Raw genomic sequence first — 23884 nt, 5'->3', positions numbered from 1 at the left:
GGATACAGGCCTGTTAGTTATCAGAGCTGGAGTTTCTATTCAAAACTAGCTATTTTTCTGCAGCTATTAGATTTCCAACACTGATTTCATTTCATACACTTTTTTTTAGCACCTACAAAGGATAAATTCAATAAAAAACCCACTTCTATTTCCTCAACATCTGCATCATGAAGGGGACCATTCCCCATGCCATAGAATTAGTTAGGTTATTTAAAAACTTTTTAGTAACCTAGCATCCCCCATAATGGGGGACAAAACAGCCCCCTTGCCAGAAGTGGCTCTACCAATTGATGGAACCTGGGATTTAAACTCCAAATGATCACACGGTGCTTGGGATCCATCTGAATTCCCCTTCCAGGTTTTTGACACTTTCATCTCCAGGCATAGCGACTCTGATATAGGATTAAAGAAGTCAAAGCATCGTCTCCAAGCACAGACAGCTGAGAACGCTTCATCACGTGACACTTTGAGAAGTGGAGGGATAGAATGTGATGAAGATCCCTCCTGTCTGAGCCATGCAGAGTTAACAGGTCTGGAGTGATGGGGAAGGAGGGAATCTCTGAGTCACCCCATCTCCTTCCAGTGTCACAGAGGCTGAAATGACACTTCTTTTCCTGCCCCTGCTCCTCTTCCTTTAAATATAATTGGGAAAGTTCCCAATATAACTGCTCTTCAGCACAACCCAGAGCAACGTGAGAACAACTGGCAATGATATAATCTGAATCATTGGTGATTCCGAACAATAATTTTGCAATAGGAGGAATGGTATAGATGTGATGCTCCCTGGTTCCTGATAGGAAGGGCACACTCAAATTATTCCTGAGACAATGGAGTAGATAGGAAGGACAAATGGGTCCACCTCAAAACAGGGTGAACTGCAAAAGGCAAAAATGGGCCACTCATTTGGACACGCTGAGGGATAACGGTGCTGCAAACAGTTCAAACAACTTTAAAAGCTACTATGTGGGAATCAGGAAAAGTATTAAAGAAAAAAAAGTACGGATAGCCCGAGAGGTTTTTATGGTGTTGATCTCCTGTGCAGATTCTTGGATGGCTAACATGGGCTGAGTGCCAAGAGAAGGTTTTCCCACACTCACGGCATTCATAGGGCCTCTCCCCTGTGTGGTTCTCTGATGAGTAACAAGGTTTGAGCTGCGATTGAAGGTTCTCACACTCACGGCATTCATAGGGCCCCTCTCCTGCGCGGATTCTCTGATGCTTTATAAGGGCTGACTGGTCATATACGTTTTTCCCACACTCAGTGCATGCATTTTTTGTCTTTCCCCTGAGGATTTCCTGCTGTGTTGTGCTTTCCTTGAGGTCCTTCTGAGTTCCCCGACAGGAAATTAATTTACCCACTTTATCCCTTGGCCGATTTCCCTGCTCGCTCTCTGGTCTGTGCTGAATCTCACAGGATTTTCCCTGCTCATGACTCCTGGACACGTTCCTTTCCGATCTTTGTGATAATGCTCTGTGTTTATCCACTTGCCCAGCATCTTCCTGCTGAGAATTCTGCTCCTCTTTCTCACATGCCATCGCATCACCTGCTGCGATCGAGACAGAAACCTCAAACAGGGATGGAAAGGGGAAGGCCAACGAAGAAAAGTGCTGGAGAGAGGTCAAATAAAAGCAGGAACTGAACTCCTCCAAACACTTCCCCTAAATGGGAGAGAGGAGGGGATCAATTCAGCCTTCACATCCCATCAAATTCATGGGGGGAAGGGAGGAAGCTACTGCCTGATGTCTGCTAGGATCTACAGGAAGCCATGAGCTATAGTTACCCTGAGGTTATGACCCCTGCTAGGGACAATAATGAACTGAGTGACCTCCCAAGGGCTTCGTAGGGCAGCCCAGATGTTTCCTTCAGGCACTTACAGATTCTGAGTTGGTTTCATGTTTCCTCACCTTTGCAGGGAGCTCTCAGGGTCTGTCTTTCCTCTGAACCCTGGAGCTCTGAGACCCATGGCTCTTCCCCTTCTTCCAGCTGGAAAAACACATCAGGTTTGGAAATGGGAAACCCTGCTCAGATGAAAGAAAACAAAGGAGTTCAGGTGATTGCATAAGACTCTGTCATAAAAAAAACAAAACATTCTATTAATTTCACTTCAGTGCTTAGTGTGACCTGGTGTGCCTTGGGGAGTCCTGACTGAAAACGCTAAGGTCAGGGCAGGCTAAAAAAGGGAGAGAAGATGCTCCCAGAACTGATGGCTAACACTGAAGTTAAAATCACCAACCACTCACAAACTATGCTTCTGATCCCCCACACTGGTTATTGAGAAGCTGAAAAAGATCACACAGCCCCCTTTATTGCATTCCAGTTCTCTGACTCCCAATCAGCACGTATGTTCGGTACAGTGAGAGCTTATTTAAAAATTCTGGTCACAGAAACACAATGTTCTGACCCCAAAGGGTCAGCCATATTACCAGGTCAGCACAGGTTTGAATCATAGAATCATAGAATCTCAGGGTTGGAAGAACCTCAGGAGGTCATCTAGTCCAACCCCCTGCTCAAAGCAGGACCAATCCCCAATTAAATCATCCCAGCCAGGGCTTTGTCAAGCCTGACCTTAAAAAAAAGGTTTGGATCTTACCCAAAATACCAGGCTGCCAGCCAATCCTTTAGCCTCTAAACTAAAGGAAAGAAGGAAAGGTCAGACACATTCAGAAATCTATATATCGGGTTCTTCACAGTATTGGTGAGTTCCTGGCTTGAAAGTCCGTCTGGAACACATCCACAACTTGGATGGGTCATTCAGTCCTTTGTTCAAGGCTTCAGTTTGCAGAGAAGTTGCTCCAGAGGTAGGAAGAGGGATTGAAGAGAAAATGAAGATGATGCAGCTGCCCTTTCTATTCCCTTTGCCTTGTGGCTTGTACCTCCTGTGTCCCAAACACAAGCTTTACAGCACATGGCATGGAAAAGCCCTGGAGGTCTCAGTACACAGGCATACCCCTGCATGTCTTGCTGACTCAATAGGTGTATCCCCTTGGTTCTTTTCATGGGCTCATTGTACAGCTGATGACCCTTGACAGGCCAGTGAAGAGGCTCAGCAGTGCTGATGCCAGTCTGTCCGGGGGTGTCACCCAGAAACACTGCACAAGTCTGGAAATACAGATATACCCTACATCTCTATAACTCACAACACAAAGGTGGTACAAAACATAGAAACAAAATGATCATACTTGGAAAATCATAGCATTTTCACTGACACCTTACATGGCATATCTAGCATGATACATTGCAATTTCATCATATTGGTATTTTATTATTAATTATTATTATTGAAGTGTCTCACAATTCCCTACAGTGTCACGCCTAGTAAACCAGTGAATTCCCAGGACCAGCTCCCTGGGTCCCTGAAGAGGCTGAGCACTCTGCTTATGAGGGATTGAAATACCCACATATCTGCTGGGGACACACACAGACAGGCACAGTCTGTACCCTGTGACGAAGTTCCTGCTCTACCTTGGTGGGTCTTGCGCTTATTGGCAGATTTGCTCGCCTTGGAGCTTCACGGCAGCCCTCAGCTTGGCCGTTTTTCTGAACCCACAGTCCAGGCTGACGACTCCTGCGTCTGACCAGGAGTTGGGAGGATTTGGGGGGAACCCGGGCCCGCCCTCTACTCCGGGCTCCAGCCCAGGGCCCTGTGGAATGCACCTGTCTAGAGTGCCTCCTGGAACAGCTCTGCGACAGCGACAACTCCCTGGGCTACTTCCCCATGGCCTCCTCCCAACCCCTTTTTTATCCTCACCATAGGACCTTCCTCCTGGTGTCTGATAATGCTTGTACTCCTCAGTCCTCCAACAGTCCGTGTTCTCACTCTCAGCTCCTCGCGCCCCTTGCTCCCAGCTCCTCACACGCACCTCACTAACTGAGGTGAGCTCCTTTTTAAAACCCAGGTGCCCTGATTAGCCTGCCTCAATTGATTCAAGTAGCTTCTTGATTGGTTGCAGGTGTTCGGATCAGCCTGTCTTACTGGTCTCCAGAAGGTTCCTGATTGTTCTGTTACTTTACCCAAGGAAAAGGGACCTACTTAGCCATCTGGCCTGACCCTGTCACAACCCCTATGTTCACTCTTCTAGAAAACTATGATCAATTATTTACATAGTATGGCTTGTTTGAGGTATCATTTGAAAATGCATAATCTACAGAATATTATCCTCCTGTTAAAATATGTGTAGCAACACTATGTAAAATTATGAGATTTTACTGTATCCTATTAGTGAAAAAGTTACAATTCTGTGGAACACCGTTCCTCAGAGACAGCAAGGCAAGCAGCTGGTCAAATTGCCATTCTCCAGGAGGGGGAAGGTGTGAAGAAGACATTTACATTCCTTCACAGGGACCACTTGAAGCTCATAGCTACAACAGACAGCCGGTCACCATGACTCAGCTGAGAACTGAAGTTGTTTGTCGCACAAAGGACTGAATTATAAAAAGAGGGGAGGAAAATGCTTGAGACTCTCTCTCTCCCCCTTTTCCTCTGCTCATGACAGCTCCTGAAGAAACTGAACTTGGCAGCAGGGGCGAATTAGGGGGACTTCTGGCTGAAAGGACAGCCAGCCTGCCTCAGGATATAGTGAGAGAAACATTTGCTTTGTATCCGTTTTAGCTTGTTAACTTAGATGTTAGTTTGGGTTTTATCTTGCATTTCTTTTGTAAACAATTCTGGCTTTTATACCTCATTACCTGTAGTCAATTAATATGGTTTTTTTGCCGGTAGTTAGCCATCTCATTTTATTGTTTCATCTAACCAGTGTGTTGGGATTAAAGTGTGTTGGAAAATCCATTTGGGATAACAAGGCTGGCACGTGTCATTTTCCACTGATGAAATGACAGACTTCATATGACCTTGAGTCGTTCAGTAGTGTGCTGGACAGTGAAAGATGCACAAAAGTCCAAGACCAGAGAATTTTCTGGGGTTCTCCTGTGGTGCACTGTAATTCGTGAGTCGCTGACTAACAGCGCTCAATACTGTGTAGCTGGCAGCGAGTTACATGCTGGAGACTGGGTGTTAACTGCCCAGGAGTGGCTGTTCTCACAGTAAAGCAGTGTAAAAGCCACCCCAGCTTGGGCAACTGAGGGGAAACAGCTGTTCAACCAGTCAAGATTGCACTGTGGTTAATGTCACAGACACTCAATTTCAAAGCATCTCCTAAAACACAGAGAAAGTAAATCCATGTCCCAGAAGTTGAAGACTCCAGACAGAGGACAAGTCTCCCTGGAACTGCTTCTTGCAGAGAGAGAGAGGTCCAGACACAATGAGAGAGTCCTGGGGAAGCTGGGAACACTAAGAATGGGCTGGTGGGGTTCAGTGGAGAAAGGGAACAGGAAGGGCAGGGATATCACTGAATGCAGGATCTCAGCAGTCCTAGATGTCAGGATAGCACCTAGTGCAGCCCATTGGAAAACATAATCCCAACTATACATATAAAATGATGGGGTCTACATTAGCTGTTTCCACTCAAGAGAGGGATCTTGGAGTCATTGTTGATAGTTCTCTGAAAACATCCACTCAGGGTGCAGAGGCAGTCAAAAAGCAAACAGGGTATTGGGAATCATTAAGAAAGGGATAGATAATAAGACAGTACATAACTTGCCTCTATATAAATCCATGGTACGCCCACATCTTGAATATTGTGTGCAGATGTGGTCGGCCCATCTCAAAAAAGATACATTGCAATTGGAAAAGGTTCAGAAAAGGGCAAAAAAACCCGGACTAGGAGTATGAAACCGCTTCTGTATGAGGAGAGATATGTAAGACTGGGACTTTTCAGCTTGGAAAAGAGACAAGAGGGCATATGAGAGAGGTCTATAAAAGCATGTCTGCTGTGGAGAAATTAAAGAAGGAAGTGTTATTGACTCCTTCTCAGAACACAAGGACTAGGAATCACCCAATCAAATTAATAGGCAGCAGGTTTATAAGAAACAAAAGGAAGTATTTCTTCACACAACGCACAGTCAACCTGGGGAACTCCTTGCCAGAGGACGTTGTGAAGGCCAAGATTATAATAGGGTTACAAAAAACATCATGAGAAATCTATCGAGGACAGGTCCGTGAATGGTTATTAGCCAGGATGGGCAGGGATGGTGTCCCTAACTTCTGTTTGTCATAAGCTGTGAATGGGTGACAGGAGATGAATCACTTCATGATTCCCTGTTCTGTTCATTCCCTCTGGGACACCCAGCGCTGGTCACTGTCGGAAGACAGGACACTGGGCTAGATGGACCTTTGGTCTGTCCCAGTGTGGCCGTTCTTAAATACCAGGGAACCTAGTGAGTCCAGTGCAATGGGAGGGAGTAGGAAAATCCCTGGCTGTGGAGAACACTGGGAAATTAGAAACTATCATTCAGAAGCAACAGACTCTAAATAGTCTAGAAAAGCAGAATGTGAAAAATAAGAATCGGGGTCATGTGACTTCAGGAATGAGGGACTCAAAAAAACAAGTCTACAGAGAAGAGAGATTGTGGTTAGTGCACATGGGGATGGGGGGAGCAACTCTCCAGGTCTCAAGGATTTTCACCAGCAACCGAGGCCATTGTCCCATGCACGGGGCAATCCGGAGCAGTGAGGAGTTGTGTCATCTGTAATCCTGGCTGAGTTTCAATGTTCTGCTGCTGGAGCTCCCTTGTCTGGATTCCCCCAGCCAGCATTCAAGGTCTGTGTGATCAGTAACCCTGGACCAGCCGCTCTGACCCCAGCAGCCTGCTTCTTACACCCCAAGCACTTTCTGGTCTGGGTGGAAAGGCTCAGGGTTTGAGAGAAGGCCAGGGGTAGGAAGCTTCGGCTCGTTATGCTGGACCTAACCCCCCGTTTTACTTGTGCAAACAGGAGATATTTGACACTGTGCGATTCTGCTCCTGTGCTCTCTTCCCACAGCGTTCAGCAGCAGGGGAGGGTCTCTGGTCGTGTGTGTGTCACTGGCATGCTGGGGTGATGCTGGAACAGGACAGAGCAGAGGTGGCATTGTGGGGGTGGCGTGAACCTCATCTCTTCAGTTCCCCTTCCAAGAACCGAGGGGACAGGAACCCTTACCCAGCGAGGTCACAGTCTCATAGGTCTCCTGCATGACATCTCTGGAGAGGGCTCTCTGAGCGGGGTCCAGCAGAGCCCCCTCTTCCCTGGTGAAATACACAGCCACCTCCTCGAAGGTCACCGGCCCCTGAAAGAGCCAGAGCCCCACACGCAGGACCTGCTGCCCCACTCACAGCCCCACTATTCACGGGGGAGAGGAGCCAATCAAACGGAAACTCTGGGTGGATCGCAGCCAACAGAGTCCCACCCCCACCCCACTCAGACCACCCAGGAAACACCAGGGTGAGGGGGCGAAGAGACACCCCTCCTCTCTCCCAGCAGATCCATCACACACCTACTAGCCACAGACTGATACCGGAGATGCTGCCCCGAGCAGAGTCGAGGGAGAGATCTTTTGTAGGAAGCCCAACACCCTCCTCCTTGTGAGGAGCTGGATATGAGGCAGGAGAATCTCCCCTAAACCTGACTGGTGGCTTCCCCCTTCATATTTAAAGGCACCCACTGGTTAGTTGGGTCAGGCTCCAGCACTAGGAGTCTGGTCCTTTTTCCCAGCCCCATCTACGTGCGTTATTTTCTGTTCACCAAATTGGAGCATTTCCACCTCCGAACCGCATGGGTCTGTTCCAAGAATCTAGGCCACTTATTAAACAACTCCCAGCAGGTCTGCCACCCCCTGGTCTCCTCCCTTTCTCCACCCTGTGCATTTCCTGTCCCCGCTCCAACCTCCAAACCAGACGGTGCAAACCTTCCCCTCTCCCATGTATTTGCTGTCCCTCTCCCTCCTGCAGGAACAGATCAGAACGCCCCCAATAATCCCTACCTGAGCTGGCTCCCCTGCAGCTATGTCGCTCCCCTGTCCCATGGGAGGACGGGATGAACTGGAATGAAACGTGAGTGTCGTTCTGCAGCCTGATGGGGCGAGAAGGGCCGTTGTGGAGGTTTGGGAACGGGCATTAGTTCATTTCACATCACGGTTCCCCAGGCTCTTTCCTTGCAGAGCGAGATCCAAGATTCTGCCGTGCTGAGAAAATGCTAAAAGAAAAGGAGTACTTCTGGGACCTTAGAGACAAACCAATTTATTTGAGCATGAGCTTTCGTGATCTACAGCTCACTTCATCGGATGCATACCGTGGAAACTGCAGCAGACTTTATATACACACAGACAATATGAAACAATACCTCCTCCCAACCCACTGTCCTGCTGGTAATAGCTTATCTAAAGTGATCATCAAGTTGGGCCATTTCCAGCACAAATCCAGGTTTTCTCACCCTCCGCCCCCCACACAAATTCACTCTCCTGCTGGTGATAGCCCATCCAAAGTGACAACTCTCTACTCAATCTCTGGATTACAGCAGAGACCTGGCCCCTCCTGCCAGGCTAAGCCCACAGACACACTTTTAACCTCCTTTCTCCCTCCCGCATCCCAAAACAAAGTCTCTGAACGCAATCCTAGAAAAAAGCAGAACCAAAGGAGTCCCTTTCGAGGATTCCCTCTGACACTGACCCCACGGCAGCCACACCCCAGCAGGAGGGACATGGAGTCAGGAACTGGGTTTTCCTCTCTCTAATCCTCGTCTTGTCCACAGGAAAGTGATTCTCCCCACAGTGCAGTAATACATCTGTCTGGGCAGATGAGAGAGCTGGAAATCTCTTTCAGAACTCTTTTATCCCACGGACCCCGTCAGTCTCTCTATCTCCTTTTCCCTGTGCCCTCTCCATGCCTGTCTGCTCGGAAACTCTCATTCCTGGGTTGTTTGCTCCCCCATGGCTGGATTTGCTCCTGCAAATGGCAGGAGAAATGGGGTGGGGGGCTGTTTGTGTAGAGTCATTTTATAGTCCTTCACTTCCTGCCTGAGATTTCCCCATTGCCTGCCTAGGACCCCCACCTGCCCTCCACCAGGATCTGCCAGCCCATTTGCCTGGGACCCCCTCCTCCGGCCAGCAGGACCCCCTGACGCTTTACAGGACCACCCCTCACTCTGCGCCAGGGACCGCCCCACCACAGCTCTCTGCACTGGGCATGGCAATGGTCCCAGGAGCCAGCTGGGCAATCCCAGACAGAGCCCCTGGCACAGCACCAGGCAGCATCTAATCCCCTGCCCCACCTGCCCAAGAGACCCCCACCCCCACTGGTCTGCAGCCAACAGGCCCCCAGCCATACCCACCTCCAGGACCCATAGCCTTAGGGCTGGGCACATCAGAACTACTCCCCGAAACCCCAAACCCTCCAGAGCCCACCAACCTGACTAGGGCCCCCCGCTGCCCAGCCACCCAGAGGCCTCCCCCTACCACAATGCCCCTTCAGCTCCCGCTGCAATCTCCCCGCACAGACATGCCCCCCCCAGCAACAGTGTTCCCTCACAGTGTCTGACAAGTGGATAGAAAGTTACCACCACCCCCTGCTGGCCAGTCACACAGGCAGAGGGAGCCCGGGGGGACGCCTCTTTAACAGGAGAAGGGAAGCCATGGAGGGCCAAAGTAAGTAAGAAATTTCCATACTCTGTCACTAGCAAATAATGGCCACCGTGGATCCACCCCAGAGTTGGCTACAGCTTTGCACTGCGGGAAGCCCCCCCTCACGGAGACCCTTTGTCATGGGGTTTGGGATACTTCTGGACCCACGCTGCACTCAGAGGGACCTCCTCATCCCGTGCCAGCTGGAGAAAAGAAAAGGGTCCAGCCAACTCTCCTGTTACCAACTGGGAACCACCCATCCCCCAAACAGGGGGAGGCCCCTGGCTTTGATGGGTATTGAATCTATGGCTAGTCTCTTTTATCAGCAAACATTTTTAACAGAGAGAAAGGAGGGAACAAATGATTCTCAAAGGCGAGGGAAAGATGATCATTGTTGCAGGGGGGTTAATTTCCCAACCAGGATGGAGAAGCTCTCAGGGCGACAGGTTCCCCCCAAAGAAGGACAAGTTGCTAGGATTTAGAGACATGGGGAACAGCCCCAAACCCAAGAGGATTTTTAAGTGACATTTGATGATGACATCGTAAGAGGGAAAACTGAGATTTGAGATCAGTGCTCAGAAATGAAAGAGAAAGGTTGGAAATCTGAGGGATTTTGGATCCATTTATGCAAATTATCGAGAGGAAAGTGGAAAATGAGAGGGATTTTAGAGCAGTTGTTGATAGGAGGTTGTCACAGAGTCCCTGGGCGATGCTCTGGAACTGCTCCCCGTGAAGCTGGGCAGGACTCTGGGGAAGTCGCCTTTCTGTGAGCAGCCTGTCTTCAGGACACACAGCTCACCCAGCTTCCACCTTCCTGGGTCTGACCTCGGAGCATTCAGCATCCTCTGCCCCTCCGTCCGCTTCTCACAGCGAGTCCGCTCAGGCAGGGCTCCTGGGGAAGTCAGAGGGTCCTGCACCCCAACTCCGCAGTCAGACAGGACTCTCAGCCAGCCAGTAAAACAGAGGTTTATTAGATGACAGGAACATGGTCTAACACAGAGCTTGCAGGTGCAGAGAACAGGACCCCTCAGCTTGGGCCATTTTGGGGGCAGTGAGCCAGACAACCACGCCCGCACTTCACTCCAACTCCCTCCAGCCCCTCCTCCTCTGGGCTTTGTTCCTTTCCCGGGCCAGGAGGTCACCGGATTCCTTTGTTCTCCAACCCTTTAGCTCTCACCTTGCAGGGGGGAAGGGCCCAGGCCATCAGTGGCAAGGAAACAGGGTGTTGGCCATTCTCTGTGTCCAGACTCCTGCACACACATGCCCTCTAGGGCTCTGCAATGATCATACACCCTTATCGCACCACCTAGATACTAAAAAACTTCATAGGGGAAACTGAGGCACCCCCACACTATTCAGAGGAAACATTAAGAACAGTCCCACTTTGTCACATCTCTCCCCCCTTCGAGATCGAACTGAGCGGGGTCACTTTAGCCGGTGACCTGGGGAAGTTCGAAACCACTAACGTTCCCATGGGTGCCCCAGCATCTCTCCCATTCCTTGGGAGGAGTTACACCAGGCCCTTCCAGTTTCACGCCCTCCCTTAGGTCGGTGGTGGTCGATAGCACTCGCAGGCCGCATGTGGGAAGGTTTCTGTGGCCCATGCCCTTTGGCCACCCCAAAACCCCAGGGGGTCAAACTGGGATTGGGTCTTCTCCCCAACAAGCTGGCCAAACACAGCCACTTGGTTATGGGACTGTTTAACTTTCTTAACAGCTTTCACTTCATCGGAGACCTTCTCAAAGCTCTCCACACTGGGTCTTTCAACAGGACAGTCAGTGGATCCATTCACAACAGAAAATTTCTGGCTGTTAGGAACTGAAACTTTCTTGATAAAATCACTTTCACACCCTTCAGTGGCAGTAAACTGCTTGCAAAGACTCCATGAGGATTCCTTTCCCTAGGGGCTTTTCTATGCAATAATTCACCCCTCACAGAAATTCTGCCCTTACCCTCTTCACCGAGGGCTTCCTCTGGAGGAACACTTTTCTGAGCAACAACAGACTCTTTCTGGGTCTCCCTTACATCCAGAATCACCTCTGGCCCATCCGGCGGATTCCTACACAATCCCCTTTCAGGCAAACTTACAGACTTCCTAGAGAAAAGGTCAGAAGCATTCTCCTTCCCTTTGCCACACACAAGTTCAGGAATCTTTTCCTTCTTGCTACCGGTTTCCACACCCTCAGGAGGTAACACAATCACATCACCTTCCTGCTCTCCTTGTGCCCTGGCTAGGATCTCACCCTGATTAGACAGAGTTGCTACACCCTTTCCAACAACACACTAGCAACAGGCAAAATACAAGCACCAGAATTGTCTCGTCTCTGGGATTTTACATAGACCCTAACTGGATGCGACCTAGTTACAGGGCCATTCTCCCGAGCAGACACAAACTTAGGACCCTTCCCGGGCTTTAGCTGAATCCAGAACCAGCTCTGAGACAACTGCACGCCCCTCAACCATCACAGGCTGAAAGGCCCCTTCTGTCTGCTCCACAGACAAAGAAGAGCCGGACACACTTTCTCCTTTCCCAGACACCCAGCTTGGGACCTCTCTCCCCTTGTCCCAGCACACAAGGCTGGTCACAGACAACTGCTTGGAGATCAGGGTAGCTCCCTCCAAAGGCAAGTCAATACCCCTGACAGACACAGGTACGTTTCCTTCACTGTCCCAATTCTCCACTGAGCTAACAGGTAAGGTCCAGGGACACTCCTCTTCCACTCTCCTCGACTTCCCACCCTGCTGACTAGACACAGCCATCAGCTCACAAGGCTGCCTAGGCTCATCCAGACTTTCCTTACCTAGCACCTTGCCACTCCCCACAGATCCCCTGCCCTGCCTGTGTCTCCCCCCACTCAGCTGGGGTCTCAGCTCCCCCCTTGCTCAGCACTGCCCTTGCTGTCCCAGTGGGGGTAGGCAGTGAGCTCGCTGCTTTCCTCACAGCATCAGAGCCAGCGTGAGCCCCCTCTCCGGTGTGCAAGGGGGGCGGGGAGCATCTCTCTGTCCCACCCAACTCCAGGGGTCTGGTTACAGGCAGGCAGATAGCTTGAGCCTAGCCGCTCCTCCCTGCTGCCAGCCAGGTCATCTGCATTTGCACTGACCATTTCCCTCTCCACCGATTGGTTCCCCGGATTCAAACCCTTGGCAGTTACAGGAGTACGGCCTGGATCCTGTCCCAAAGAGACACAGTCACCCCATAACAGGGTCTTGCAGCTGGTGTCCTGGAGAACCCTAACGACCAGCCAGCCTCACCCCTCCTGGGTCTGCACAGGGATCTGGGCCATAGGCAGGGCGAGGGGCTTCGTCCCTGGGACCCTCACCCAGCTCACACAGCCCCTCAGCCTCTGAGGCTGCACCACCCAGGGCCTGACACCAGTTCTCTCTGTCCCAGGATCTCGCCACCCCAGGAATGTCTCCCCATTCACCATCACCTTCTGCTCCCACTGGAGGTCCGAGGGGCCTGGCCCAAGGAAACTCCACACAGGCATATAGGTTGGGACCAGAAGTGGGAGCCTGTCCACCTCCCCACCCATCTGGCTGACGGAGTCTATGGCCTTGGGACCCAGCAAGGGAGCTAGACACCGGGGCTTTTCCGCAGGGTCCCCCGGTTCAAATCTCCAGCCTGCTCAAAGGCAGTGAGGTGGGCATCCACATCCCCCCCCTCCTTAACCAGGGGAAGCAATTTAGTCTCGAGGTTCCCTGCGGAACTGGCCCCCCGGGGTCTATCCCCACTCACCCCTGGGGGGTCCCCTAGGCCTCTCCACTCCCCCATCACCAGTTCATGCTGCTGCTGCTGCTTCTGCAGCTCTTTCTCGGGCTCTCGCTGTCTCTCACGGTCCTCTTGCTCTCTCGGACTCAGCTCCAATCCTGTCCGACTCCGATCCCCGGATGGGGAACCCGATCGTGAAGACCCTTGTCTGGTCGGGGACAGGAGTCTTGGCGATGCCTGGCCACCACTCCAGCTGCTCCCAGATCCTGCTATCGCCCCATTTCGGGTCAGGAATCTGTCCCTTAGAGCGGTCATCCTCCTCCAGCTGCACGATTAACTGTGCTTCAGTGAACTTTCCAACGCTCAACCCTCTCTTTCTGTACAGGGTTACAATGTCCTTCTTCAGGAGACGGTGACAGGCCCTCACTCCGCCCTTCCCAAGTTGTGGACTCACAGGCCTGTGTGCTCTCAGCTCCCCACGGTTTCCAGGGAGAATCCCTAGTGTGCCAGCCCTTCTCGAGATCACCCCCTCTTTGTCAGGGTCGAGCGGCAGACTCCTCCGTCCCTGGGACCGCTCGCTGCAATCCCCAGGGGAACCCTGTTACTGCAAAAGTCCTTCTCTCTGGTCACACACTTCCAGGAGTTAACCGCCCCCTGAAACTGTCTCTCTCTGAATCTTCAGCACGCCTGGTTCCCGTCAATCCCCCTTCGTTTTACTGCTCCCCAGTCACTTACTGCAGGAAGCGCCATCCACTGGGTGCAGTACATCCCACCGCTACCACCAGTTGTCACAGAGTCCCTGGGCGATGCTCTGGAACTGCTCCCCATGAAGCCAGGCAGGACTCTGGGGCAGTCGCCTTTCTGTGAGCAGCCTGTCTTCAGGACACACAGCTCACCCAGCTTCCACCTTCCTGGGTCTGACCTCGGAGCATTGAGCATCCTCTGCCCCTCCATGCCCTTCCCACAGCGAGTCCACTCAGGCGGGGCTCCTGGGGAAGCCAGAGGGTCCTGCCCCCCAACTCCGCAGTCAGACGGGACTCTCAGCCAGCCAGTAAAACAGAGGTTTATGAGATGACAGGAACATGGTCTAAAACAGAGCTTGCAGGTGCAGAGAACAGGATCCCTCAGCTGGGGCCATTTTGTGGGGGGGGCAGTGAGCCAGACAAACACGTCTGCACTTCACTCCAACTCCCTCCAGCCACTCCTCCTCTGGGCTTGGTTCCTTTCCCGGGCCAGGAGGTCACCGGATTCCTTTGTTCTCCAACCCTTTAGCTCTCACCTTGCAGGGGGGAAGGGCCCAGGCCATCAGTGTCCAGGAAACAGGGTGTCGGCCATTCTCTGTGTCCAGACTCCTGCACACACCTGCCCTCTAGGGCTCTGCAATGATCATACACCCTTACCCCACCACCTAGATACTTAAAAACTGCCTAGGGGAAACTGAGGCACCCCCACACTATTCAGAGGAAACATGAAGAACAGTCCCACTTTGTCACAGAGGTAAAAGCTGACTGTATTTCCCACCACTATTTGGTCAATGAATAGAAATGGGCAACATTGGCAAACATTTTAGATCCATATTCAGGAATCTAAGAAAAGGTGTAAATCTGAGATTTTCGTCGTAATTTATAATTACGGAGACAGGGAAAGCTCTCAGGGGCATATTCAATTAGAAGTAGACAACTAGAGTAAAAGTGGGGCAAACATTTTTATCAATCTTTGAGACGTACAGAGAAAACGTGTCACAAACTACGCAACTGAGAACATGGGATAAATGCCAAGACCGGGGGCGGGGATTTTATGTGGCTATTAAAGAACTAGCTGGAAAAGGGGGGACCGTTTGTCATATAAAATCCAGCCTGTCCAAAACATAAACAGAGAGTGATCGTCCCCCCCCCCACGGCCCCCGTTCACCTGGGCAGCAGGGAGCCCTCTGAGGGGCTGACCGGAGGGGGCGGGGGGGGAGCTGGAGGGCTCCCTGGGGGACGAGAGGGGACGGTAGTGGGGGATGGGCAGGTGGGGGGCAGGTGGGGGCTGGGGGCAACGGTGCTGCAGTTGGGGGCAGCAAGTGGGACTGGGAAGCCGGGATCGGGGGCAGCCCCATGGGGGACACGTCCCCTCCCTTCCCCGCCCCGGCAGAGACCCGGCGTCTCCTCCCACCCCCACGCAGGGGCAGCCAGGTTGGGGGATGGCTCCGGGCTCCAACTTCCCACCGACACCGGGACAAATCGCTGCGGATAAAACGGGGGGGGGGGGAAATCCCGCCCCCCCCCCACGGGAGGGGAGTTTCAATGGACATGTGAGGAGGAGGGAGAGACGGGGGGGGAATCAGGGAGACCAGAGAGCGGATCAATGGGGGGGTGGGGGGGAGTTTACAACCAGGTGGGAGCTACCGAGAGGGAAAAGGGGAAAACTGGGGGGCATTTGTGCCCGTGGGGGGGGAGGGGATCCAATTAACTCCCCCGCCGCCCCCCACTTCCCCCCCGGGAATTTCCTGGCTGCACAGAGACAATTCAACCCCCACCCCCCGCAACTCCGGCTTCTCCCCCCAACACCCCCCAAGGGACCCCGCCCGCCGGGCCCCAGTCTCTGCCCCCCCAATCCCAGCCGTGCTGGGGGCAGAGAGTCACTTTCCTGCCCCCCCACCAGCGCTCCCCCCCCCGCGGGGTCTCCCACTCACCGGGTCGGGGGCGGGCAGAGCCGGGGCTGGTCCCAGCTGGAGAAAGCCCCCGCCCCTGGCCGGGCACGGGGGGGGTTAATGACGGGCCCCCCCAGCACAGACCCCGGAGCGGAGCCGCAGCTGCTCCTCCGAGAGACCCGACACGAGGCAGCGTCTGGGGGCGGGGTCTGGAGCAGACCGGGGGCGGGGCAGCGCCTGGGGGCGGGGCCTGGAGCGGATCGGGGGCGGGGCAGCGTCTGGGGGCGGGGCCTGGAGCAGACCGGGGGCGGGGCAGCGCCTGGGGGCGGGGCCTGAAGCAGACCGGGGGCGTGGCAGCGTCTGGGGGCGGGGCCTGGAGCAGACGAGGCGCTGCCTCGTGTCGGATCTGTAGAAGGAGCAGCTGCGGCTCCCCTCCGGGGTCTGTGCGGGGTGGGGCCCGTCATTAACCCCCCCGTGCTCCGGTGAGTGGGAGACCCCGGTGGGGGAGCGCTGGGCGCGGGGGGCAGGAAAGTGACTCTCTGCCCCCTACCTGCCCATCCCCCACTGCCGCCCCCTCCCTGCCCCCTTCAGTCAGCCCCTCAGAGGGCTCCCTGCTGCCCAGGTGAACGGGGGCCGTGGGGGGGGGACCATCACTTTCTGCTTCTGTATTGGACAGGCTGGATTTTATATCACAAACGGTCCCCCCTTTTCCAGCTAGTTCTTTAATAGCCACATAAAAGCCCCCCCGGTCTTGGCGTTTATCCCATGTTCTCAGTTGCGTAGTTTGTGACACGTTTTCTCTGTACGTCTCAAAGATTCCTCAAAAATACCCTCAACGTTTGCCCCACTTTTACTCTAGTTGTCTACTTCTAATTGAATATGCCCCTGAGAGCTTTCCCTGTCTCTCTAATTATAAATTACGACGAAAATCTCAGATTTACACCGTTTCTCAGATTCCTGAATATGGATCTCAAACGTTTGCCAACGTTGCCCATTTCCACTCTATTCATTGACCAAATAGTGGTGGGAAATACACTCAGCTTTTACCTCCTATCAACAACTGATATAAAATCCCTCTCATTTTCCACTTTCCTCTCTATAATTTCCATAAATGGATCCAAAATCCCTCAGATTTCCACCCTTTCTCTTTCATTTCTGAACACTGATCACAAATCTCAGGTTTCCCTCTTACGATGTCATGATCAAATGTCAATTAAAAATCCTCTTGGGTTAGGGGATGTTCCCCATGTCTCTAAATCCCAGCAACTTCTCCTTCCTTGGGGGGAACCTGTCGCCCTGAGTCCTTCTCCATCCTGGTTGGGAAATTAACCCCCCTGCAACAATGATCATCTTTCCTTCTCCTTTGAGAATCATTTGTTCCCTCCTTTCTCTCTGTTAAAAATGTTTGCTGATAAAAGAGACTAGCCATATACTCAATACCCATCAAAGCCAGGGGCCTCCCCCTGTTTGGGGGATGGGTGGTTCCCAGTTGGTAACAGGAGAGTTGGCTGGACCCTTTTCTTTTCTCCAGCTGGCACGGGATGAGGAGGTTCCTCTGAGTGCAGCGTGGTCCAGAAGTATCCCAAACCCCATGACAAAGGGTCTCCGTGAGGGGGGGCTTCCCGCAGTGCAAAGCTGTAGCCAACTCTGGGGTGGATCCACGGTGGCCATTATTTGCTAGTGACAGAGTATGGAAATGTCTTACTTATTTTGGCCCTCCATGGCTTCCCTTCTCCTGTTAAAGAGGCGTCCCCCCGGGCTCCCTCTGCCTGTGTGACTGGCCAGCAGGGGGTGGTGATAACTTTCTATCCACTTGTCAGACACTGTGAGGGAACACTGTTGCTGGGGGGGGGCAGGTGTCTGTGTGGGGAGATTGCAGCGGGAGCTGAAGGGGCATTGTGGTAGGGGGAGGCCTCTGGGTGGCTGGGCAGGGGGGACCCTAGTCAGGTTGGTGGGTTCTGGAGGGTTTGGGGTTTCGGGGAGTAGTTCTGATGTGCCCAGCCCTAAGGCTATGGGTCCTGGAGGTGGGTATGGCTGGGGGCCTGTTGGCTGCAGACCAGTGGGGGTGGGAGTCTCTTGGGCAGGTGGGGCAGGGGATTAGACGCTGCCTGGTGCTGTGCCAGGGGCTCTGTCTGGGATTGCCCAGCTGGCTCCTGGGACCATTGCCATGCCCAGTGCACAGAGCTGTGGTGGGGCGGTCCCTGCCGCAGAGTGAGGGGTCCTCCTGTAAAGCGTCAGGGGGTCCTGCTGGCCGGAGGAGGGGGTCCCAGGCAAATGGCCTGGCAGATCCTGGTGGAGGGCAGGTGGGGGTCCTAGGCAGACAATGGGGAAATCCCAGGCAGGCAGTGAAGGACTATAAAATGACTCTACAGTAACAGCCCCCCACCCCATTTCTCCTGCCATCTGCAGGAGCAAATCCAGCCATGGGGGAGCAAACAACCCAGGAATGAGAGTTTCTGAGCAGACAGGCATGGAGAGGGCACAGGGAAAAGGAGAGAGAGAGACTGACAGGGTCCGTGGGATAAGAGTTTTGAAAGAGATTTCCAGCTCCCTCATCTGCCCAGACAGATGTATTACTGCACTGTGGGGAGAATCACTTTCCTGTGGACGAGACGAGGATCAGACAGAGGAAAACCCAGTTCCTGACTCCATGTCCCTCCTGCTGGGGTGTGGCTGTCATGGGGTCAGTGTCAGAGGGAATCCTCGAAAGGGACTCCTTTGGTTCTGCTTTTTTCTGGGATTGCGTTCAGAGACTTTGTTTTGGGATGCGGGAGACAGAAAGGAGGTTAAAAGTGTGTCTGTGGGCCTAGCCTGGCAGGAGGGCCCAGGTCTCTGCTGTAATCCAGAGATTGAGCATTTTCTCAGCACGGCAGAATCTCGGATCTCGCTCTGCAGGGAAAGAGCCCGGGGGAAGCGTGATGTGAAATGAACTAATGCCCGTTCCTAAACTTCTACAACAGCCCTTCTTGCCCGGCCAGGTTGCAGAACGACGCTCATGTTTCTTTCCGGTTCATCCCGTCCTCCCATGGGACAAGGCAGCGACATGGCTGCAGAGGAGCCAGCTCAGGTAGGGATTATTGTGGGGGGTTCTGATCTGTTCCTGCAGGAGGGAGAGGGACAGGAAATACACGGGAGAGGGGAAGGTTTGCACCGTCTGGTTTGGAGGTTGGAGTGGGGCAGGAAATGCACAGGGTGGAGAAAGGGAGGAGGCCAGGGGGTGGCAGACCTGCTGGGAGTTGTTTAATAAGTGGCCTAGATTCTAGGAAGAGACCCATGAGGTTCGGAGGTGGAAATGCTCCAATCTGGTGAACAGAAAATAACCTACCTAGATGGGGCTGGGAAAAAGGACCAGACTCGTAGTGCTGGAGCCTGACCCAACTAACCAGCGGGTGCCTTGAAATACGAAGGGGGAAGCCACCAGTCAGGCTTAGGGGAGATTCCCCTGCTTCATATCCAGCTCTAGGAGTGGCTAAGTCATTATGCAAGGTAACCTATTTCCCCTTGTTTTTTCCTGCCCCCCCATCCCCCCGACGTTCTTGTTAAACCCTGGATTTGTGCTGGAAATGGGCCACCTTGATTATCATACACATTGTAAGGAGAGTGATCACTTTAGATAAGCTGTTACCAGCAGGAGAGTGGGGTGGGAGGAGGTATTTTTTTCATGATTTGTGTGTATATAAAAAGCTCTTCTACACTTTCCACAGTTTGCATCGGATGAAGTGAGCTGTAGCTCACGAAAGCTTATGCTCAAATAAATTGGATAGTCTCTAAGGTGCCACAAGTCCTCCTTTTCTTTTCACAAGGAGGAGGGTGTTGGGCTTCCTACAAGAGATCTCTCCCTAGACCCTGCTCGGGGCAGCATCTCCGGTATCAGTCTGTGGCTAGTAGGTGTGTGATGGATCTGCTGGGAGAGAGGAGGGGTGTCTCTTCGCCCCCTCACCCTGGTATTTCCTGGGTGCTCTGAGTGGGGTGGGGGTGGGATTCTCTTGGCTGCGGTCCACCCAGAGTTTCCGTTTGATTGTCTCCTCTCCCCCACGAATAGTGGGGCTGTGAGTGGGGCAGCAGGTCCTGAGTGTGGGGCTCTGGCTCTTTCAGGGGCCGGTGACCTTCGAGGAGGTAGCTGTGTATTTCACCAGGGAAGAGTGGGCTCTGCTGGACCCCACTCAGAGAGCCCTCTACAGAGACGTCATGCAGGAGACCTATGAGAATGTGACCTCGCTGGGTAAGGATTCCTGTCCCCTCGGTTCTTGGAAGGGGAACGGAAGTGATGAGGTTCACGCCACCCCCACAATGCCACCTCTGCTCTGTCCTGTTCCAGCATCACCCCAGCATGCCAGTGACACACACACGACCAGAGACCCTCCCCTGCTGCTGAACGCTGTGGGAAGAGAGCACAGGAGCAGAATCGCACAGTGTCAAATATCTCCTGTTTGCACAAGTAAAAATGGGGGTTAGGTCCAGCATAACGAACAGAAGCTTCCTACCCCTGGCCTTCTCTCAAACCCTGAGCCTTCTCCACCCAGACCAGAATGTGCTTGGCGTGTAAGAAGCAGGCTGCTGGGGTCAGATGGGCTGGTCCAGGGTTACTGATCACACAGACCTTGAATGCTGGCTGGGGGAATCCAGACAAGGGAGCTCCAGCAGCAGAACATTGAAACTCAGCCAGGATTACAGATGACACAACTCCTCACTGCTCCGGATTGCCCCGTGCATGGGACAATGGCCTCGGTTGCTGGTGAAAATCCTTGAGACCTGGAGAGTTGCTCCCCCATCCGCATGTGCACTAGCCACAATCTACCTTCTCTGCAGACTTGGTTTTTTGAGTCCCTCATTCCTGAAGTCACATGACCCCGATTCTTATTTTTCACATTCTGCTTTTCTAGACTATTTAGAGTCTGTTGCTTCTGAATGATAGTTTCTAATTTCCCAGTGTTCTCCACACCCAGGGATTTTCCTACTCCCTCCCATTGCACTGGACTCACTAGGTTCCCTGGTATTTAAGAATGGCCACACTGGGACAGACCAAAGGTCCATCTAGCCCAGTGTCCTGTCTTCCAACAGTGACCAGCGCCGGGTGTCCCAGAGGGAATGAACAGAACAGGGAATCATGAAGTGATTCATCTCCTGTCACCCATTCACAGCTTATGACAAACAGAAGTTAGGGACACCATCCCTGCCCATCCTGGCTAATAACCATTCACGGACCTGTCCTCAATAGATTTCTCATGGTGTTTTTTGTTTTTTTTTTTGTAACCCTATTATAATCTTGGCCTTCACAACGTCCTCTGGCAAGGAGTTCCCCAGGTTGACTGTGCATTGTGTGAAGAAATACTTCCTTTTGTTTCTTATAAACCTGCTGCCTATTAATTTGATTGGGTGATTCCTAGTCCTTGTGTTATGAGAAGGAGTAAATCACACGTCCTTATTTACTTTCTCCACGGCAGTTTTGATTTTATAGACCTCTCTCATATCCCCCCTTTGTCTCTTTTCCAAGCTGAATAGTCCCGGTCTTTTTAATCTTTCCCCGTACAGAAGAGTTTCATACCTGTAATCATTTGGGTTGCCCTTTTCTGAACCTTTTCCAATTCCAATATATCTTTTTTTGAGATGGGGCAACCACATCTGCAGGCAGTATTCGAGATGTGGGTGTACCATGGGTTTATATAGAGGCGATAGGATATTTTCTGTCTTCTTATCTATCCATTTCAGAATGATTCCCAACATTCTCTTTGCTTTTTGACTGCCGTGGCAAACTGTGTTGATGTTTTCAGAAAACTGTGCCCAGTGACTCCAAGATCCCTCTGTTGAGTGGAAACAGCTCATTTAGAGCCCATCATTTTATATGTGTAGTTGGGATTTTGTTTTTCAATGGGCTGCAATATGGTGCTATCCTGACACCTAGTCCTGCTGAGATCGTGCATTCAGTGATATCCCTGCCCTTCCTGTTCCCGTTCTCATAAAAGAAGAAGAGCATCCAAATGCGTGTTTACCTTCATTCCCTCAGCAGTCCTCATGCGAATCCCTGATCGGTTCCAAAGTGCATTAAAACCTTTGTTAAAGGGTTACCTCCTGGTGGTTATCAGGTCCTGTGAGTTTGTAGCCCAGAAAGACCCCCCTCAGTCAGCTCAAACTCAGCTGTTTATCCCCCAAAAGTCTGTCGTCTTCAGTCTTCTGAATGAGGGGAAATCCGTCACTACCCCTTTCTGCGTTGGGTAAAGCTTCAAAAGGTGGAGCTCTGCATAACCAGCCTTGAGATCTGGCATTCATCACCCTGTAGCGATACCAGCTTGCACAGGAAACCCATCCCGCAGCCCTTCCTGGTATCATGTGGCGCATCTCGGCATCATAGTCTGTGAAGAATTCATGCTTTCAAGGGCTGGCTTAGATATACAGATAACAGTCATAATTAGGGCAAGAGTTTGCAGGCAATGAAAAGAGAGTAATTGACAAACGTGAGCAATATTTAATCCTTTAAAGCCTGAAAGTGCCTTGGGGGGAGGGGACAGGAGCCGGCTGTGTGGGGGCGGTGGGGCTCAGATACTGGGCATTGAGAGCCTAGAGCCAGCTGTGCGCTGGAGAGACGGGGCATGAACCAGCTGTGTGCAGGGAGATGAGCAGGGGAGAGGTGCTGTGGACACGGCCGCGAGCAGCTGTGAGTGCCGTCCTCTCTGCAGCATGATGAGAGAGCCTGGCGTCCCACTGCCGATCCCAGACTTGTATGAGGAGGGAAGAAATTGGCAGCAAGTCTCAACCGCAGCCAGCCTGTGCCCTGGGGAGGAGACGGGTGTCTCCAGGGAGAAATCTGGGGGATTGTGACCCTGCATGCCCCACCCACCCTCTGATCAGCAATTCCGGATATTAACGGTGATTCCAGAAACAAAGAGTAATTTTGGGAAAAAATGCAGTCCTAGCGACAATTTCCGGAAAACACTGGCCCTGGTTGTAACATTAAATCCGATAGTCTCAAGATCTAGGCCTGTGTTGATTAGATCTGTCACTCTGCCTTCACGGAGTTCACTCTGCTGGTGGGTTCTACCCCTTCCCCCATTGTGTGTCTGCCTTGTCTATTTAGATTGTAACTTCTTCAGGACACGGGCCATCAACGCTTCTCGGTTTGTACTGTGCCAAGCAAAATGAGGACCCACTGTTAGTTGGCCCTTAGGCAGTAAGGTAATGAATATGATTTATAATAATCATCTCCTGGCACTTTGAGCCAAGGAAGCCGGCCTTGGGACGTTACTACTTAAAAGTGAGCTGGGTTTAAAAGCATGGAATATTCTTTGTGACAAGTATCCCACAAATTCCACTGACCTCCCTTGTTTTCTTTGCCTTGAGCAGGGTTTCCAGTTTCCAGAACTGATGTGATCTCGCAGCTGGAACGAGGGGAGGAGTCGTGCGTCCCAGACCTTCATGGTTCTGAGAAAAAAGTGCTCCCGAGAGCTGCCTTCATAGGTGAGGCATTGGTTAAACCAACCCCAAAACTGTCGGTGAATACAGGAAACATTTGGGATGCCCTACAAAGAGCTTGTGAGCTCTCCAAGTTCAGGATTGTTCCCTGCAGATGTGGAATCGTTAGGCAGAGGTCACTCATGGCTTCCCACCTATCCTGACTGAGAACTGGCAGCAGGTCCCTCCCCAATCTCGCTGTCCCCTGAGATTTCTTCTGAGATACGGACCCAGAACTGATCCCTTCCTTTCTCTCCTCTGGGGAAGGTTGAAGGGAAAATCAGCTCCTGATAGGTTTGATCTGTCCTGTACATGTTTTCGTTCCTTCATCCCTTTTTCCATTCTTCTCTCTGAGATTTCCTTTCTCTCTGGCGCAGGCAGAGACTTACGTCTGGATTCTCTCGGTCTCCCGTCAGGTGTTGGGATGGTGAGTGAAAACGAGGAGGAACCCCAGCAGGAAGACGCTGAGCGAGTAGAAGCCCATGGGATGTTGTCAGGAAGGTCCAAAGGGAATGATTCTGGGAGCTGTGCACGCCCAGAAAAAACAAAAGCCTGTGAGAGTCAGCAGAGGCCAGAGGAAAACTTCGGTAGCCAGTCAGACCTTA

General features: G+C 52.2%; 1 protein-coding gene across 1 annotated transcript in view; it reads left to right on the top strand.

Moving 5' to 3' along the window:
* Positions 1-23884, top strand: part of LOC140904567 (uncharacterized) — a 708751-nt gene that overhangs the window by 591359 nt on the left and 93508 nt on the right.

Source organism: Lepidochelys kempii, unplaced genomic scaffold, assembly GCF_965140285.1.
Source record: "Lepidochelys kempii isolate rLepKem1 unplaced genomic scaffold, rLepKem1.hap1 scaffold_29, whole genome shotgun sequence".
In the NCBI taxonomy this organism is placed as follows: Eukaryota; Metazoa; Chordata; order Testudines; family Cheloniidae; genus Lepidochelys; species Lepidochelys kempii.
The sequence above is the reverse complement of the archived record's forward strand: the minus strand, read 5'-3'. Positions and strand labels throughout refer to the sequence as shown.